The sequence below is a fragment of the Lathyrus oleraceus genome, chromosome 6 (assembly GCF_024323335.1).
Source record: "Lathyrus oleraceus cultivar Zhongwan6 chromosome 6, CAAS_Psat_ZW6_1.0, whole genome shotgun sequence".
Taxonomy (NCBI): domain Eukaryota; kingdom Viridiplantae; phylum Streptophyta; class Magnoliopsida; order Fabales; family Fabaceae; genus Lathyrus; species Lathyrus oleraceus.
The window spans coordinates 415,171,291-415,192,906 of NC_066584.1; positions in this window are offsets into that span (position 1 = coordinate 415,171,291).

Sequence of the window (21,616 nt, forward strand, 5' to 3'; positions counted from 1 at the left end):
CAGATTTTTGGTTAGATTAATAGCACTAGTGTTGTCGCACATAATAGGAATACGTTGTAGTTTAATATCAAAATCGAGTAGTTGTTGTTTGAGACACAAAATTTGAGCACAACAAATACAAACCGCTACGTATTTCGCCTCAACAGTTGACAAAGCAATGAAAACATGTTTCTTGCAATGGCAAGTTACTAAGGAATTTGAAAAGATGTGACAAGTTCCACAAGTACTCTTCCTATCTGATTTGCAACCGAAAAAATCGGAATCGGTATAACCAACCAAATTACAATCGCTTCCCTTAGAATACCAAACCCCATACTTAGAAGTACCATGAAGATGCCTAAGAATGTGTTTTATGGATTTTAAATGAGATTTCTTAGGAGTCGATTGATAACGAGTGCACATACACATGCTAAACATAATATTCGGCCTAGATGCAATGAGATATAGAAGAGAACCAATCATACCTATATAATTCTTCATATCAACATCCTTACCATTTTCATTCCTTTCCAAGTTTCCATTAGTAGGCATTGAGGTATCAATCGAATTTGCATCTTCCATACCAAATATCTTTTGTAGTTTGTTGCAATATTTGGTTTGACACACAAAGGTCCCTTCATTGAGTTGCCTTATTAAGCCCAAGGAAGTAATTAAACTCCCACATAAGACTCATCTCAAACTCACCCTTCATAAGCTTAGAAAACTCCTTGACAAGTTGCATGTTAGTGGATCCAAAAATGATATCATCAAAACATAAACTTAAACTAGAAGAGTATGCTTTCCTTGACGCTTAATGAAAAGTGAAGTATCTACCTTTGCCCTAGAGTATCCTTTATTGATTAAAAACTTACTAAGTCGCTCATACCAAGCACTGATGCTTGTTTGGGACCATACAAAGCTCACTTTAGTTTCTAAACATGATTAGGATACTCGTGATTGTCAAAACCGGGAGGTTGATCTACATATACTTCATAATTAATATAGCTATTAAGGAATGCATCTTTCACGCCCATTTGAAATAATTTTAAATCTTTGGAGCAAGCATAAGATAGTAGAGGGTGTATAGCCTCGAGGCGAGCAACCAGAGAATAAATCTCCTCATAGTCAATGCCCTTCTCTTGGTTATAACCTTGAGCCATTGGTCGGGCTTTATTCTGAGTTATCGCTCTGTTTTCGTCAAGTTTGTTTCTAAAGATACATCTAGTGCCAATTACTTAATGACTTTTGGGATGAGGGACAAGGTCCCAAACATCATATTTGTTAAATTGGTTTAGTCCATCTTGCATGGCCATAAGCCAATGCTCATCAAGTAATGAATCTTTAGCATTTTTAGGTTTAACTTGTGAAACAAACACAAAGTGATAACAAAAGTTACATATCTTGGAGCGTGTTGCCACGAGTTTTGTAATATCTCCAAGTATGTTGTCGATAGGATGATCTTTGGATGTTCTCTAAGCTAAAGGTAGACCGTCCACTGCAGCTGGACTTTCAAACTTCTCCTCTTCACAATCGTTATCTTCTTATTTCTTATATTCCACCACTTTAGGCTGATCAATTACTTTTTCGAGATCGTTGAGAATATCTTGTGAAGATACACCTACATCATGAAAAGAAACATATTTCCTAACATTTTTCGGGTAAGACTCATCAAAAGTAACATGAACCGACTCTTCAACAATAAGTAATCTTTTGTTATAAACCATATAATCTTTTCTAGATTGTGAGTATTAGTGGAAGATACCCTCATCGGATTTGCATCAAACTTACCTAGATTATCCTTTCCATTGTTCAAAACAAAACATTTGCATCCAAAAACATGAAGGTGTAACAAATTAGGCTTTCTACCCTTAAGAAATTCATAGGGAGTTTTGTATAAGATAGGACGTATTAGTACCCTATTCAAGACATAACATGTTGTGCTAATGGCATCAGCTCATAAATACTTAAGTAGATTACCTTCATTGAGCATAGTTCTAGATAACTCCTCTAAAACACGAATTTTCCGCTCCACAATACCATTTTGTTATGGAGTTCTAGGAGCAGAGAAGTTATGCTTAATGCCATGTTTATCACAATACTTCTCAAAGAGATGATTTTCAAACTCACCTCTTTGATCGCTTCAGATAGCAACAATTTTCAAATTCATTTTATTTTGGGATAATCTAGCAAATTGTTTGAAAGCTAATAAAATCTTGTTTTTACTATACAAAAACATGACCCAACAAAATCTCGAGTAATCGTCCACTATCATAAAACCATGATAGTTACCACTTATAGTTTTGGTACTTGAGGGACCAAATAAATCCATATGAAGAAGCTCAAGAGATCTCGAAGTAAAAACTGTTTTTCGATTTAAATGAGACTCTCATTTGCTTGCCCATTTGTCATGCATCGCATAAATGGTCTTTTGAAAACTTTATTTTTGGTAGACCGATTACTAAATATTTTGAAGTCACTTTGTTTAGTAAATCAAAGTTGACATGAGCTAGGCGTCTATGCCATAACCAAGAGCTTTCACTCGTGGTCATTAGACACTTAGTTCTAACCAACGATACATCATCGAAGTTAAGCATATAAATGTTATTAACCTTCAAGCTTTTAAAAATACAATCCTTATTTTCATTATGTTCAAACAAGCAATAGGATTTTGTAAAAGTAACTTTAAATCCCTTATCACATAGTTGACTAATGTTAAAGAGGTTATCTTTAAGATCATCGACTAACATAACATTGGAGATAGTAGTAGACGGGGGATCACCTACACTACCTTTTCCAAGTATTTCTCTTGTGTAGTTATCTCCATAAGTAACATAACCCTTCTTCTTTGGCACAAATCCAATTAATAGAGATATGTCACTTGTCATATGTCTTGAGCATTCACTATCGAGAAACCACATCTTCTCCGTAGAGTCAAGACATTCAACCTGTATAATTAAACAAGGGAAACAGGTACCCAATTTTCATTGGGTCCTTGAGAGTGAGTGAAATCAAGGTTGCATCTGGGAAACATTGAAAATCTCCTTTAGGAACAAAAAGTTTCCTAAACTTTCATTTTTCAATAGTATGACCTTTCTTGCAACAATAGTGACAAGATAAGTTTTGAGGAGACGTGCTTTTCCTATTTGAGTCTTTTTTGACAAATTTATGCTTATTATATGAATGGTTCAAAGACCTTTCATACTTTTATGGGTCAATATTCTCACCCTCAATTATTTCTCTCTCTATCTCTCTCTCTCTCTCTCTCTCTCTCTCAATTCCTCTTTCCCTCTACATACTATAATTTCTCCATTATTCACTAATTTTGTGGTTCCAAGTTCTAACAGGATGCACCTACCAACGATATCACTACCACTCATATGATTTTTAATTCAATTTAAATGTAAATGGTCTTTCAATCAAGTTCTTTCCCATACAAACTTGAGCCATTAAACAAGAAAAACCTGCCCATGTGCAAGCTCAAAGTTTCTCAAAATTCTAATTTCCCATAAACAAGCAAAACTTGTCATAGAGTCATTGGTGGGGTTTCTAGTGATTCATCATGAAAAACCATTAATGACGAAATTCACAAGAGCTTGGAAGTCTTGTGTTGTTAAACAAGCCTTTTCCTATTTATGAGTTGAGATATAACAAGAGAAACCTTCGGAAAAAGAGGTCACTTTAGCACCCTTTTTTAAGTTTTTCATAGGTAGTAGTGATTATGGGAAGGAAGTTTGAGAAGATACTCATGTATTGGAAGATAATCGAGTATTCCTTGATACTTTCCTATTATTATTATTATTCTGCATGGATACTTGTGTGTATTCTTGTTCCCTTTCTATCTCATATTCCTATGCATTAGTTATAATTTGTTAGTCTTTTTGCATTACCTTAAGAAGTGGATTGTTTTGGGTGTTAATCATGAATATTCTTACATATTCAAGGGTATCTGGGACAAATTCAGACAAGTTTCTATTGTTAATAGGTTGGTTACTCACCTTCCTCATGTCTTCCTGTATTTTTGGCAATCCTTTAATCCCCGTCACCCACTCCACTCACTCAGAGGAAGAATCGAGACTTGGAAATCTTTTCTAACGCACAACTTCTTACTTTTCAAATGTATTTATTCCCTCAATATTCTCAACATGATCAACAATCTAAATCAATTCCGTTTTTTATAATGTTATATATGGTTTACCTCATGTTTCGTTTGTCAATGTGTGTATGAGTTACACTTGCACTATTCAGTTCTGCATCAGTGTTTTTTGCATTGTCCTCATCAATATAAATGTGTTCCACAAATTTATCCATCATATGTATATTTGAAAAATTATATGGATCTACATTATTATTTTCCGTGTTATTCTCAGAGCATCCCTCTGATCCACAATTTTAGTCATTCCACTTTTATTTTGCATAACAATTTATGTTGCATACATGTTTCTCGTGTTGTTCTCTTGAGAGTATTTTCGCCACGTAATTATAGTTAGTACTCGTATTCTCGTGTTATCTGCAACCATATTTGTATTTGGTGTTGTATTAGTGCTTCCCATGTTATCTGCAACAGTATCTTAGTGTTCCCCAATTATAGTCGACACTCGTGTTCCCGTGTTATATGCAACAGTATTTTAATTTTGTGTTGTATTACTGTTTCCCATGTTATCTACAACAATATCTTGATATTCCACAAAGTGAGTCACCCTCGTATTTTGTGTCTTAATAGTAGCTTCTTCCTTATATGATGGTTACTTTTTCTGTAATTTGATAGAGACGTTGATCGAGTAGCCAATGGTGAAACAATGGTGAAGAAAACTGGAACTCTCATAAACAACATCGACTTAGAATGCAAACATGTTCAGTTCCACCATTATCTCATGGAAGATACAATGTGATAGATCTAAGTCCACCAAGACTCACTCATAATGATTGAAATACCGTTTCTTTTTTACTTCATCTCTCATCAATGGTGAACAAATTCCACCGGTAGTTTCAAATAGGTTTTGAAACCTCAAATATTCTTAAGGTAGGTTCTAAAATATCACCCATGATTGAACACACATTTATATTTGGATGTATGGATTAAAGTCATGTTCCCACTATGATAACCTAAGCAAACCCGACTATAAATTCTATGAACCTACAAAATAAGCCTTTTGTTGATCACAAACGAAATTCATAGAAACCCATGCCAAGTGGTACTAGTCCCTAAGGTACGAGATCTTTCCAAATTACCATCAAATTTCTTATTAAGTCTTTTGATGTGAGCAGATTATCCCTTTTTTCCCATGATTAAATGACCATGAATATGGGTTTTTAATTCTCACAATCCCTTGTAGTTGTTGAACATGTGGGGTGAATTGTAGAGGTTTGGAAATAGATGATTCAAAATAAAATCATTTTCTAAATCTGAGTTTGAAAATATTTAACAAAAACATTTGAATATGTAACAGAAATTAAAATCAAATAAATTAAACAGAAAGCGAAAGAGATAAGGGAATAGAGAACAACACTAGAGATTTGTAGAGGTTAGGTCTAATGAAGTGAGCTACTCATTTATCTAAGAACTGATTTTGAGAGTATCCGCTATTGCTTGAGAGATTTTATAAGGTTAAGTCCACGAACCCCCATATATAGAAAATGAATTTTCCGGCTAACTTCCAACCAAACAACAACCTAAGGCTTGAAGCAGTTAGTCTCCAAACCAAACATTGAACATAACTTATATCGGTTAGTCTCTAAGACAAACATAGATTTTGTACAGACTGATCTCGAACCAAGATGGAGTTTTGAATTGGCTATCCTTCAAACTGAATCGAGGTTTTACATGGGGTGACCATGAATCAAACAGAGATTTTTCTTGGAATGATCTCGTACCTACTGAGCTTTTACACATTTTGAACTCAGACACCAAGTATGATTTTATACCAGAATGATCTCAAACCAATAGAGATTTTGATCGAGTTGAGCTTAAGAGTTATTGTGAAGATTTTTCACTGGTTATTCTTCATGAACCCAAAAGAGAGTTTTTCTTCAATGGCAACTCATGAACTAAACAAAGAATTATTATGATTCCCTGTCATACCCCAATTTTGTCTAGGCATATTCAAAATTTTCATAAAATCGATTTTAATGTCAGTTTGCATCATATGCATAACATGACATGCATTTCATCCTGAATAATACCTAAAATATCAGTCGGAATAAATTCTGGAATATACAGACAAATTGGTTAAATCATTCCTCAAGCACGTGCAAAATCAACAGGTAAAAAGTTTCGAAGTCAAGCTTGCAGACGTCAGTTTTATTAATCTACGGTTCACATAGTTTAAACTGGTGTGCTCGTTATATTTTTCGGCGACTTTTTCAGTTGCATTTTGGTCCGCCTGAGCCTTTTAACCGGTCAAAATTTATTTCAGAATTAAAAGAAACAATGTATTTTTTTCAATAAGTTTATTTCGTGCTGATCATTTTAGTGCGTCCGATTTAATTTTTTGAGCAAATTTTTGCCCGACTTTTATTCATAATCAGTCATTTTATTTTATTTCTTTCGTCAAAATATTCGAATTATTTAAATAGAATTTTTCATGTTCTTATTTTATTTTTATCATATTCATTTTAGAAGTTGTGAATTCTATTTGATTTAATTGGTTTAAATTATTTTAAATCAATTAAATCATCTAGAAGAGGTAACTTTGCCATTTTGAATTTTTTGTGCTTCTTTGATTTAATCTGAATCATCGATTCAAACTAATCAATGGCTCATGTTAGTTATCCACACTTTTTCCATTTGTCCAATCAAAATTGGGATTTAATTAATAATATTATTAAAGAAAATCAGAAAAATTAAAATCTCTCTCCCCCATTTGGAATGAAACGTGTGGCCCACCCATAAAATGAAAAATTGTTTGTTTTGCTCATGTGTCCACTAGAAAAAGGCGTGGGGATCCAAAGACACGCTCCCTTTTTTTTCCTAACGGTAATAAAAGAAGAGAGAAAATGACAGTCAATGAGGAGTTGTCAAAAAGGAGGCTTTTCCCTTCTTCCGAAAAGAAAAAAGAAACAAAAAGGATTTCCTCTCACCTTCCCATATCCACTAAATCGTAAACCATCTCACAAAAATCCTTCTTCTTCTTTTCTGTCTAAACTCCACTCGCACCTCCATTTAACCTTCTTCTTCCTTCACTCACCACTTTCTCCTCCATTAAACCACCACCGTGAGACACCTAAACACTACTGCCATAAACCACCAACAACCATTTTACAACTTCTTATACTTCCCCAAACTTCCTCTATCGGTGATGCAAACAACATCACTACCTCAACATTGAAGTTGAACAACAACAACTTAAAATGCCACCGTAAAAAAACCAACAATATCCCACATGCCAACCTCTTCGTCTTCCCAAAAATGACCCTCTCTTAGAAAAAAGAAAAAAAATCACTCTCGCCCTTCTCTCACAGGGCGATCATCTTATTCCTTACAAAACCCGCTGGGAGAATCCATTACCAATTCATCTCCCCAAAAATCGTCTTCTTCTTTCCCTCATACTCACCGCATCTCCTTCCTCTCTCAACCCAACTGTCGCCGGCGAAACCTCCTTCCTAACTTCCACCACCAACAAACGGCGTAAACCCTCACATACCACTAAATCTTCTTATCCCTCTCACCAAAATAACCTTGCTTCCAAACCGAAATCCCTCTGTCTTCTTCTCCATGCATCCACTCGCCACCACTTAAATACTGCATCACCACCGTACCACCACCAACTCAGTCGTGATCCACACAACCACCGTATCCGCCATTGAACCACCATCATCCACGACCCTTTATGAATCACCCAACATCCTTCGATCCGGTAAAATAACTCCAACACCATATCGATTAACTCACTCATTTCGCCAATATTTCCAAACCTGCTTCAGATCCGGCCACGACATTGTCGACACCACCATCCCTTCCGGAATCGCCTCCCACTCATCAACAACAACTCCTTGCTTAAATCCGCTCCGACAACAAAATGCGGTTACAACTCAAACTCGGTAACACAACAATTGAACTCACTCACGCAGGATCGGAAACAAGTTGCAAATACCGCGTTTTCATTTTGCGGCAAACTCAGACCAATAGCTTAAAAATGAGTTGATTCGTTTGCACATGTGAGTATTTGTTGCAAAATCGTGTTTATTTTCGGTTGCTTGTTGTTTTGGAAATATCACAAATAAATTTATTTTTGTTGACTGGAAGGTTATGGGTGATTGAACGAGTCTCGTGTTTATTTCCCTTCTCTTTCATTTTAATTTTTTTTTACTTTTATGATTTCAAATAACATGTCCATGTGTCACAGCGGAACTGATTTATGGGACAAATTCAAGAAAAAGATGAAGAAGGGGCGTTGGCTTCCTCATCTTATTTTTAATTTAGTTTGTCTTAATTTCTTATTAGTTATGAGGTATGACAAATTCATGATTTTATTACCTATATTAATTAAATTAGGATAAAGGGATTTATGGTTATTAGGATGAAAAGTAGAAAATTTAGAGTCCATTTCACTTTGCTCTTCCATATCCTATTTGCACCCCATATTTTAATAAATTTGTAATAATGTTTTGGTTGCTACTTTTTACCATTGCATTTTTATCGGATTCTTTCTATCCAACGGATTTGGCAATTTCATACCAATATGCCGCCCCAAGTTTCTATATATCGATTGTGTATTTTCACCGTGTTTCGATCCTTAAATACGACACTCCAACTCCATTGTCGTTATGTATAAACCAGTTTATGAGCACATGACGGCCGATTCAATTCAATTAGTTAACATTCAATATTGTCACTTATTTCTTTTTAAATCAATTAATTAATTAAAGTGTTGATTAATTAGATAATTTTGTCAATTAATTTTAATTAACTTAACTATTTGAGTATATTAATTTTTAATCAAATAATTTGGATAATTACTTTTAATTACCTTAATTAGACAATTTAATCAAATTTTAATAAATTAATTTTGCTAACTAGAAGTTGACCGACTTCACAATTTCACCATCATCTTTCAATATTATTTCATAAAACAAACTTGATTTTATTCGATTTCATCGATTCAAAACCATGTTAAACCATTAAAATCACACAACTCTCGATTCAATGCTGAGATCATTTTCCATACCTTTGTAAGTCGATCGCTTTTAGCATTGTCATCAACCTCACATAGCTTACTCTTGGGCTTTCTTACAATGAGACCTATTCGATTTTAATTAATCAAGTAGATGACTGATTCACCAAAATAATCCAATTTATTCGCAAACACAAATTTCAAACCTCGATCCAACATCGAGCATTTTCATTCAAATTAAATTAAAATACCTAATTACAATTAAAATGCCATGTAGAAATGAAAAGGGAGATGATTTTGAGCCTTCAACTCCTCACCTCGATTATTTGAAACAAGTTCTCTTACTCGGTTAGTCAAATAATTGTCATTTCCATCCGCCTAAACATAATTAAATCAAATCATTTTTGTAATAAGAAATGAAAAGGGAAATAGTTTTGAGCCTTCAACTCCTCTCCTCGATTGTTTGAATATGAGTTTTCTTACTGAGTTAGTTAGACAATTATCATTCCTTTAAAAACTGCTAAACCCGATTAAAACAGTCATTTTCAGAATAACTTGAATGGAAAGGGAGATGGTCTTGAGCCTTCGATTCGTCTCCTCAAATACCCGGATATGAGTTGCCTCACTCAGTCATTCGAGTATTTGTCGTTTATTCTAGAAACACATCAACCATACACAAGCTTATTTTCATAATCACTCAGATGAAAAAGAAAGTGGTCTAGAGCCTTCTATTCCCTTTCCCGACTATTAGGATACGAGTTTCCTTACTCGACTATCCGAGTATTATTCATCCATTCAAAATACCTTAACTATTATCAAATCCTTTTATAATTAAGGATGAAAAGGGAGATGGTCTAGAGCCTTCGATTCCTCTCCTCGACTATTAGCATACGAGTTGCCTTACTCAACTATCCGAGTAATCGCCATCCAACAAAATATCTCAACACATAAAATCTCTTTCCTCGCCCACATGCGTTCGAAACCTATCAAACAAAACACTCAACATATTAACTCAATTTATCACCCTCGTGTGATCAAAGCACTTTTCAGAAAGAACCCTATTTAACCCTTTCTAACGCGTGTAATAAACTAGTGCTTAAGCCTCCGCCGAGAGTAAACAAGCCAATGTTTAGCCTTTAGAATACGATCTAAACAGTTGTTCACTAAAAGACACCAACCAACCGTAGTTCCCCGAACTACGAATGCTCTGACTTCCTTATTGCCCTATAAGGATACGTAGGCACGAGATGCGAGATCTTGGCGAGCACACTAATAAAAAACCTCCATTTCCTCCCTTATGAGATTTCCATCCATCTCTTTTCAATATTTTTATCACTCAAATAAAAAAAAGCATTAGCTAACATTCAAATCACAAATTAAACTAAAAGGTTCCCGTTGAGTACAACGGACGTGAGGGGTGTTAATACCTTCCCCTTGCGTAATCGACTCCCGAACCCGAATATGGTTGCGACGACCATTATTCTCTATTTAAAAGGTTTTATCGTTATTTTCCTATTCCTTAATTGGGATAAATAAAGTTCGGTGGTGACTTTGTTCGAACTATTTTTTCCCACGACCATCGCGAAGAATCATATTTTTTGAGATGCGACAGATGACGATTCTGCTAGGGACATATGCTCCAAGAAAGAGAGAGTTAAGCCTAATTTAGTTTGATTTGTGATGAATGTTAGATTTGTTCACTTGCTTTCTTCTATCTTCTTTTCTTGATCTCATTGTATAATTGTTATTTGTAATCAGCTGTTTATTCTCATTATTGCTATTGGGGCTCTCTGATTATTGGCACTTCGTGAGATAGGCTCTCTACCTGAGTCTGAGAAAAACCATAGGATTAAGTTGGTGGTTGTGTAGTAGAGTCCCACAAGGAGCCTTCCTTGTTGGGACGATACAAAGACCCTGCCTAGAGTAAATTCTCTTGAGATATCATTGTCCGACGAGCCTTCGTCACGACGATAGTATTTTCAAGTTGGATCAATGACTATAGGGACCTTTGAACCCCCTATATCCGGTGGTTATGTAGTATTAACCTACGAAGTTTCAGACTTGTTGGGTTAATACGAAAGCCCCAATCAGATGAGATCCCTTTGATGTATTATTACTGTATAGTAATATTTCCAACCTCGATCTATGACTCGGAGAACCTTGTTAGAACCTTGGACTCAAGAGTTGTGTATTAGAATCCCCCAAGGAGCCTTTCTTGTTGGGACAATACGAAGACCTCACCTAGACGAGATCATCTAAGGGCATTTCTGCCCGACGAGCCTTCATCACGGCAGTGACGTTCTCAAAAAGGATCCATGACTCTGGGAACCTACCAACTGTAGAACCTACCTATGGAGTCCCATTAATCAGAGATACCAGGCTATTTACTCGTTGTTCTGTTAATTAACCTACAAACTTACTTATTCCTGTGATTCTAAACATTGCGTCACATTTCATGTATCCGCATTCCATTAGCATGCATATCATTTTCCAAATACAAAAAAAAAACTCATCTCATTCTCTTGTCCATTACGAGCAGGCTGATTACCCGACATCTGTATTGAACCCTTGAGAGCTACTAAAAGACAAGGTAGCACTTGGAACATAATTAAGTTGAGCTGAGAAAAGATATGAGCAACATGAAAGGCAAGGTAGACCAAACGTTGGAAGTTATGCTAGCTCAGTCAAAGAACAATCTTCAACATGGCGTCACAAAGAATGTTGGTTCCTCATCAGGCTTTACTATAATTACCAACCCAATGTATGACCCCCTGCCTGACTATAATCCTCCACAAGTGAACACTCCTACTCAACCCCAGTTAATACCATTGAGCAATCCTGATGTTGAAAGACTTTGTGCCCTTGAAGAGAGAGTACGAGCAATGGAGGTACATGATAATCTTAGGCTCGATATGTGCTTAGTGCCAAGCCTAATGATCCCTCCAAAATTCAAATTCCCCAACTTCGAGAATTACAAAGGGGATATTTGTCCAAGGCATCATTTGGTGATGTTCTTCCAAAAAATGACATCATATACTCACGGTGACAAGCTGATGATTCACTGTTTTCAGGACAGTTTGATTGGAGCGTCGTTGAGATGGTATATGAAATTGACAAGAAGCCATATTCAGTCATGGGAGGACTTATCCAATGCTTTTTTGAAGTAGTACAACTACAACTTGGGCATGGCTCCATACCGAAGGCAACTGCAAAGCTTATCCCAAAAGAGCAACGAATCTTTCAAAGCATATGCACAAAGATGGAGAGATTTGGAAGCCCAAGTGCAACCACCACTCTTGGATAAGGAATTAGTTGACTTGTTTATGGATACCTTGCAGAGTCCTTACTTTGAAAGGATGGTAGGCAATGCGTTATCAGACTTCGCCCACTTAGTGACAATTGGAGAACGCATCGAGAGTGTCCTAAAAAGCGGAAGAATCCAAGGCGCCTCAAGCAGCCAAGCTAGCGAGATAGAATCCCTCAGCAATTCCCAAAAGGAAGACGAGGATGAAACCAATGCAGTCATAACAGATGTTGGGCAACCAGCAACGCCTAGAGCACCATTCAAGAAACCATGGACTGCTCCTTTTGCAAATCAACGATCTCATGGTCGAGGATATCAAAATCAGCATTTGAACCAATCCAGGCCTCGAAACAATCTGGAAAGAAGGAATGCTCCTCTCGATTCAATCCCTATTGCATACAGTCAACTTCTGCCATGTCTGATTCAAAGCTCGCTGGTGGAGCCCAAGTCTCTCAGGCCACTGCCGGAACCATACCCACCTGGGTATGATCCCGATGTACAATGTGGATACCATGCTGGATCAATAGGGCACTCGACTGAAGACTATAATGCTTTCAAAGCCAAGGTTCAACAGTTGCTTGAAAAAAAGTACATATCTTTTTCAGAAGGTGTAGCGGTAAATTCATGACCATTAAGCTATGGATAAACTTAACGTCAATAAAACCAGAGTCGCCACCGCGCTTTTATTGTTTCCAAAGGAAAAGGGAAAAGTACGAACAAAACCCAAAGATAAGAAGTTTTCAAATCAAAACTAATAAAATGCCTGAGATTACAGGTAAGGGGGTTGGTTACACAGAGGGAAGGTGTTAGCACCCAAAGTGTTCTAGGTACTCCTAGGGAGCCCTTTTTTATGTGTGTATGTATTTTTTTGGTATAAAATGATGTTTGAGAAAAAATGGAGTGTGGGGATGAGAAAAGAATTCATTGATTATATTTTTGTGTTTGACAAGACCTTCAAACTTGTGCCTACGTACCAACATAAAAATGAGGGATCAAAACCTCGTAGTTCGTGGTATCAATTTCAAAGTGAATGAATTACTTTTAAAAAAAATTTAAGTTTGAAAGAGGCACAAAAGGCCTAGAAGAGTTTGAATGAGTGTTAGTTCTTTTTGTCTTTTGAGAGTTTAAGTCAATATGGTTAAGTCCATTTACAAGTTTGATTTAAGAAAGGATTTTAAAAATGCAATGACATAAGGCCAAAGTTTCTAATTTGTAATAAAGAGTCTAAGTTTAGAAATCACAAGAAAAGAAGATTTTGAAGAGAGGGAGAGATTTGAAATTTAATAAGGTGGAAGAGATGAAGAGACCAATCCTAAGCAAAAATTTAAAAGTTAAGAGTTTAAAAGATCTTACCAATGGGATGCAATCCAATAGACAAGAATGTCATATAGAAACCCATTTTCCCTTGGACTTTAGGATCAAGCAATATCAATACACAAATAGCAAGATGAAGAGCAAGGCATCAAATAAAGATAGCCATATCCAAGCTAGTAACTTCATAATATTCTTCATAATCTACCCCATGTATCAGATGACATACTCCTTGAATGGCTCAGAATAAGGCATTAGACACAGGTTCAAAGTAACATTTGCATCAAGACCATGTAGCAGATGAAATTAAGTAGATCCCAATACTTGCATAAGATGAAAGCTCACTTCATAATGACTTGGTTTAAGAAATGTTGGCATTGGCCAAGTCCTTTTGCATAAGGAATGTTGCCTAATTCTAAGTCCAAAGCTCAAATCAAATCCAACAGTCCACACAAACATTTTTTAGGGTTTTTTGTTGTTTATTAAGTATTTTAAGGTCCTAAGACCACAAACACAAAAAAAATACAAAAACAAATATATACAATCACAATAATCACAATATATGGCTTAAGTGAGCAAAGTGAAAATGACATAAACATAAACAAGTTAAATGATATGTATAATGACAAATGATAAATGACTTGAATTTAAAGTGCATAAAAGTAAATGACTTGAAATTAAAAGTTAGTCAAATGTTAGTTGATTATAAGTTATTGGAGTTTTGCTTTTCAATTATTTAAGTCATTATTTGGAGAACACTCAACCCTCTATTCACAAGCATGGATCCTTGAACCAAGATATCTTTCAAAGGAAGGAAAAAAGGCCAAGTTTCCATATAATACCATGAAAGGGGGGAGACTTACAATCTCACTTACTAAAATGCTATGCCTTTTGTGTCAAAATTTAGCGCTATGTTAAGCAATCGTAATTGGACTTATGTAGAAGTCACAACTATCTGAGATCGGGCAATAAATTTTTTGGTGTTAATGCATGTTATAGATAATGGTATAATGAACCATACTCCTAAAACATACCACACACAAAAAGAAAATGATCAAAGGGTGGACCTAATCTCATCCATGCTTGTATTGGTTCATGAACCAATTAGCCTTAGGATATTGAGATGTCATTGGCCAATGAGAGGAATGGGATAGAAAGGGATTGAAGATGAAGAGGGAGGGGAAAGGAGACAAACACAAATTGGTCATGGGAGGAATTTCATCAAATTAAAGTCATTCGTTCATTTTGGGAGATGAAATATACATTTCATCAATCCCCTAAATCCAATGATTTTAATCCAACAAAAGTCAAATCAACCTTGATCAAGGCCCAAACATAATAGTCAAACTCCACAAGTCAATAAAAATGGCTCAACACAATTTATTTCAATTAAACAAATTAAAAATGCGTTAAATTAAATTATGTTTTATCAAAAACCTAAAACCTCTTCAAAACACCAAATAATTGGCCAAGAGATTTACCATAGGTCAAACAAGGTCAAAGGACCTTGGAGAAAAAAATCCACTATTTTTAAAAAGTCATAAGTATTTTTAAACAATTTGAAATATGCACAAAAAAATTAAATCAAGAAAAATATCAATATTGATCCAAAAGATAATTTTAATTCAAAAAATGAAAGAGGAAAATATTTGAATATTTTTGGTGAAAGTCCCATATTTTTTGGATCAATAATGAAATTAATATGAATTAATGAAAATAAAGCAATTAAAATGAAAATTCAGAAATTTAAAAATACGTGGACAACTGATCTCCCTCATTAATTGAGGTGGCAGATTATATGGTCCAAAGCGCGCGTTCCATGTGGTCTTTAGTCAACTAAGCAGCACAGGTGATAATTAGAAACAACGTTCAGGATTAAAACAATTTGAATGGATCTTGTGGTTTAGAAGCTTGCCAACACATGGCCGGAGCCAGAGCTCCGGTCTTCTTCTCCTGTGGACCTCACCGGACTGGTCCACCTTCAACCATCACCAAAATGAAAAGGCAAGACATGGATTTAAAGAAAAAATGCCCAGGAGCTCGAATTTAGACTCAATTTTGTCTAACTCCAAGTATATGAGAAGATACAGGGAGTTGAATTTTGAGGATCATGAACTGAGTTGCTTCGATTTGACCTCAAAGTAACTCAATCTTGTTGCCTACATTGGTAGGACTTCAGACAACCAAAAATCAACAAGAATATTGGAGAAATAAGAGAGAATCGAAGAGTGGAAGTTTCTGAAAATTCACCTTCGAGTTGATCCAATTTGACTTGATCTTGATCTGGATTTGATTGCTTTCTCCTCCTCTTGCTTGTAGAAACCAAATGAACTGAAAATGGAAGTGAATTTCTGGAGTTTGAACTTCCAAACATGAGGTAAAATTCAAGCTAAATTTCAAGAGAAATCTTAGAAAACTCTATGGTAGTGAGGGTTTGTAGAGGTCTAGTAAAGCTTGGGCAAGGTGTTGATGATGAATCTGAAGCCTTAAGCTTGTTTAAATAGGCAATGTGTTTGATATTTGCACCACTTGAAAATTGGACAAAAATAGTAATTCACTTGCATGGGTGCATGGGCAATCATTTGGGCCTCAAGAGTGATGCAATCCAACTCCAAATCGTGTACAAGGTCTTCTGAAATTATTGTGTGCAAGCATGCAAATGGAAATGATCATGTGAAGCTCAATCTTGCCAAAACACTTCCCATAATGAAACCATGCGCAATTCCTTCAATTTTGGTCTAAATGAGATGATCTTGGATATTTTGGAAAGGTGAGATCAAGGGGAACAACTTTCATGTTGAACACTTTTTCATTTGAAGCTTGGATCATAAAGAATTTTGAGGTGGAAGTTTGGGAAATCAAACATATTTGAAAATTTTCTAAGTCCCAAGTCAAATGTTCACTTCTTCCACCTTGAATAACTCTCTCTATGGACTTCAAATGAGAAATTTTCCTTCATCAAAGTCGTATATATTTCAAACCTATTCAATTTGGTCACAAATTTGACCTCATTTGGATTTGGCATGAAGGTGTTATGCATTTTAGAAGTTAAGGAAAATCACTTGTTCAATGGTAATGGCCCAAAATGACCTATAATGTTTCCTCTTGGAACATGTATTTGAAAGTTGAATTTGCACTTCCTCCAAACATAAAATTTAAGTAGACATCTTGAATTTGATCATTAAATTTTAATGGATTTCATCTCATAAAAATTGAGCAAGTTATGGTCTTGGGAAGTTGACTTCCAAACTAGGGTTTAGACAAAATGACCTATAATCTTTCACCATAAAAAATGACTTTCCAAGAAAAACTAGATCTTTACCTCAACATGAAAGTTGTTTTTAATGTCATTTAGAGTAACTTTTCTCTTGGAATCATTTTCATATTACAAAAATTGTAGGATATAGGGTCTAGGGAACTCCAGTTTTGACCAGTTGACTTCTCTGGTCAACCACCTTGAACCAAATTGCTAGCTTGACATTCTCTTGACTTTTGGGACTCATGAAGGATCATATATGAATAAGATGATATAATTTGAAGTATAACTTGAAATATTTGATCAATTGTTGAAGAAACTTATTGAAGAAGTCAGACAAGATACCCAGATGAATTAGGATTTCCAAGGCAAACAAACTCCAAACTCTTAATGATTTCTTGATCAAAATAACATGTGAAGATCATGGGGATCCATATATGATACTTAGATCCAATGTGAACCAATTCTTGATTGAGCTCCTTGCACCGAGGGTCTTAAACCCTAAATATGAGCTTGATAGAGCATAGGTGAGCATGTACACTACCTACAAAAGCAACAAACTATACATTGACATATTTTTGGTATTTTGGTTAGTAAATAGTAAAAAACAAAGCATGATACAACCAAATGTGCTTGGTGATCTCTCCTAATGAAAACTGCTGGGGGACACGAGGGATTCCATGAAAATAAATCAGTGGAAAGACTCAGCCAAGGAATAGAAGGAACATCTGCAGGGGAAACGAGTAGATCAGAACAAAGCTGAAATACTCAAACCTAAGCAGGAAAAGGTGATTTCATTGAGGAAATACGCACTCAAACTCAATTAGGGAAGAGATAATCTTCAATGCAGGAGTAACAGAAGTGTATTATCCCCTACCAGTTACTAGATAAGGTAATAACAAATATGACAGGGAGGACATCCGCTACCGGTTAGGGTAAACATATCAAGGATGACTTGCTGACGGCAAACGGGAGGTGTATTCATTACCAGTTGCTGGGTAAGAATGACCTGCCGGGGAAAAGCCAAAATAGGGTTTACAACTACCGGTTACTGAGAAGAAGACCAATGGGAGAGAATATCATTCACTAGTTAAAGTAAACATATCAAGGATAGACTCAAAGGGAAGAATATCCGTCATCGGTTAAGATGAACATATCAAGGATAGACTGCCGGAAGAAGTGGGGATTACATCTATCAGTTACTGGATAGAATACTAAAAAGAGAGTATCTGTCACCAGTTAAGATGAACATATCAAGGATAGACTCTGAGGGGAAGGAGGATTTACAACTACCGGCTACTGGGTAGAATACCGCCAAGAGGAGGAAACTCGTCATCGGTTAGTGTGAACATATCAAGGATTAACCCTCTAGGGAATGAAACAGGGATTACAACTACCTTTTTACTGGGTAGAATACCAAAAAAAAAGAATATTCGTCACCGATTAGGATGAACATATCAAGGATAGACTCAAAGCAGGGGAAGGAACTATCTGTCATCGGTTAAGATGAACATATCAAGGATATACTTCCTGGGGAAACGTGAAAACGAATCCACTAGAGAGAAAAGGGAAATAGGTTACTTTTACCGGGTATCGGGTGAAAGTAAAATACTCACAAATTGAGAAGAATATTACCAGTTACTATGTAATAGACTCTCAGGGGACCAAAAACACTTATCTAGGTAAGAGCTAGAAAGGAAGGGTCAATCAAAAACTCAAACCGATGAGGATATAACTCAGGGGGAGTGGTTCCATCCAGATAATCAACTGGGGAAGAAGCTGAAATAATAATCATCCACGAGGACATAACTCAGTGGGGAATGAGAAAGGTTAAATTCTTTCTGCTTAAGGGGGAGACACTCTACAACTGAAAGAGGACAGACACACCAAATCTGCGCGGGGAAAAGGATACCACCACAGCAGAGGATCAGAGAAATAATGAATCACAAAGTGCAAATAATAATGCAAAAAAATGAAATTTATGAATGTGTATATATATATATATATATATATATATATATATATATATATATATATATATATATATATATATATATATATATATATATATATATATATATATGGTGATTATGCTGACAAAACGATCACAGAGGATACAACTGTCGCTGGTTTGAATCATCAATACAATGCTCGGCCAATCTCAACAGGAGGGAACCAACTGGTGAGGGAGAATGCAGATCAACAATCTCAAAGGCTCAACCCTGGCTGGGGAAGAGGGAAGATCTACTGAGGATCTGCATCATTAACTTTGTGGGGAATTTTAGGTCAACACCATATCAAATGATGAGACAACCTTACAGAGGATCAGACAACTGCTCTAGAATCCGTGCTGAATGAAATCCATTGGAGACCTGAGGGGAAACAAGAATCTTGCTGGATTTAATGCAAACTGCTGAGATAACGCGCCTACAACTCGAGGGAGGCAGTCACAAACTCAGTTGGGGAAATCAACAAAACTCGGCTGGAGATGCAGAAATGCTGCTGGGAATTAAACAGAGATCGCGCCAACTACTTGGGGAAACCAACAATGCTTCGCATTTTAGGGCTCATCTGTTCTTGGACCGTTGTTGACATTCCTTAAATGAAATCGATTGCTTTTAAAAATTAATTGCTCTTATTATTTAAGAAAACATGATTTTGATTTAAAAATTAATTTCAAAATGATCATCATAAAAATTTAAATCTATTTGGCTGAAAGATAAATAAGAGTAGAAACAATTGGATAAAAAGCTCAACTTTATTTAATAGAATGATAGTCTATAAATGATAAGACTCCATAGATCTTTACAAAAGTTGAAAAATGGTAATTTACATGGAAAAGGGCTACAGTGAATACAATGATCACTAATCCTTCTACCGACTTCAATATCCATTGTGCTCTTGGTTTCGGTTGAAGACTAATCAGAAACAAAGGTTGTGCTCAAGAATTTCTTCAAGACTGAAGATCAGCAAGATGCAATTACTTGCCATAATCCCTAATTTTTCATAAATTTCCCAAAGGCGGGGTACTCAATTTATCGGGATAATTTTTTTCTGTTTTATGTCTCTAACTTTTGCTTAGATCGCCCTTTCGGGTTTTCAATCCACCGAGATGCTCATTTTTTCCTAAGTCGCCCTTTCGGATTTTCAACTTAGCGAGTTGTTATTTTCTTTTTAGGTGAAATATTTCTTGACTGCATCGGCATTCATAGGACGAGTGAACTCTTCACCATCCATAGTTGTAAGAATCATAGCATCGTCTGAAAAGGCTCTCTCAACAACATATGGGCCTTTATAATTAGGAGTCCATTTTCCTCTAGAATCCGGTTTGAAAGATAAAATCTTCTTGAGCACAAGGTCACCTTCTCTGAACATACGAGGCCTGACCTTCTTATTAAAAGCTTTCTTCATTCTCTATTGATATAACTAACCATGACACATGGCAGTCAACCTCTTGTCTTCAATCAAATTCAGCTGGTCAAATCTGGTCTACACCATTCAGCCTCAGTCAACTTGGCCTTCATCAAAACACGCAATGATGGGATATCAACCTCTACCGGGAGCATAACCTCCATGCCATAAACAAGTGAGAATGGGGTTGCCCTTGTTGAAGTGCGGATGGATGTACGATACCCGTGCAAAGCAAATGGGAGCATCTCATGCCAATCCTTGTACCTCACAACCATCTTCTGGATGATTTTCTTAATGTTCTTGTTTGCAGCTTCAACAACCTCATTCATCTTAGGTCTGTAGGGAGAAGAATTATGATGTGCAATCTTGAAGTCTTTGCAAAGAGCTTCCACCATATTATTATTCAAGTTAAATACATTATCAATAATGATCTTACTCGGCACACTATACCGACATATAATCTTATTCTTGATAAACCTCACAACAACTTGCTTGGTTACATTCACATACAATGTCTCTTCAACCCACTTTGTGAAGTAGTCAATTTCCACCAGAATGAAACGATGTCCATTTGACGCTTTAGGCTCAATCATACCAATCATATCAATTTCCCACATGGAGAAGGGCCATGTGGAGGAAATGATGTTCAACAGTGTCGGAGGAACATGAATTTTATCTGCATATATTTGACACTTAAGGCATTTCTTCAAAAACTTGCAACAATCATATTCCATTGTCAGCCAATAGTAACCTGCTCTCAACATCTTCTTAGCCATAGCATGTCCATTGGAATGAGTACCAAAGGATCCTTCATGCACTTCAGTAATCAATAAGTATGCTTCGTGTCTATTCATGCATCTGAGCAGAATCATATCGAAGTTTCTCTTGTAAAGCACATCACCATTCAGGTAGAAGTTGCCAGCTAATCTTCTCAAAGTCTTCTTATCTTTCAAAGATGCCCCAAGAGGGTAAATCCGACTTTGGAGGAAAGACTTGATATCAAAATACCACGACTTTTTATCTTTGACCTCTTCAACAGCGAATACGTGAGCTGGCATATCAAGACACATCACAGTCAAATTAGGAACTTCATTCCAAAACTTCACCATAATTATTGAAGCCAATGTTGCAAGAGCATCTGCCATCCGGTTTTCATCTCGAGGGATGTGATGAAATTCAACCTTTGTAAAGAAAGTTGAAATCCTCCTCGCATAATCTCGATATGGTATCAAACTGGGTTGATTC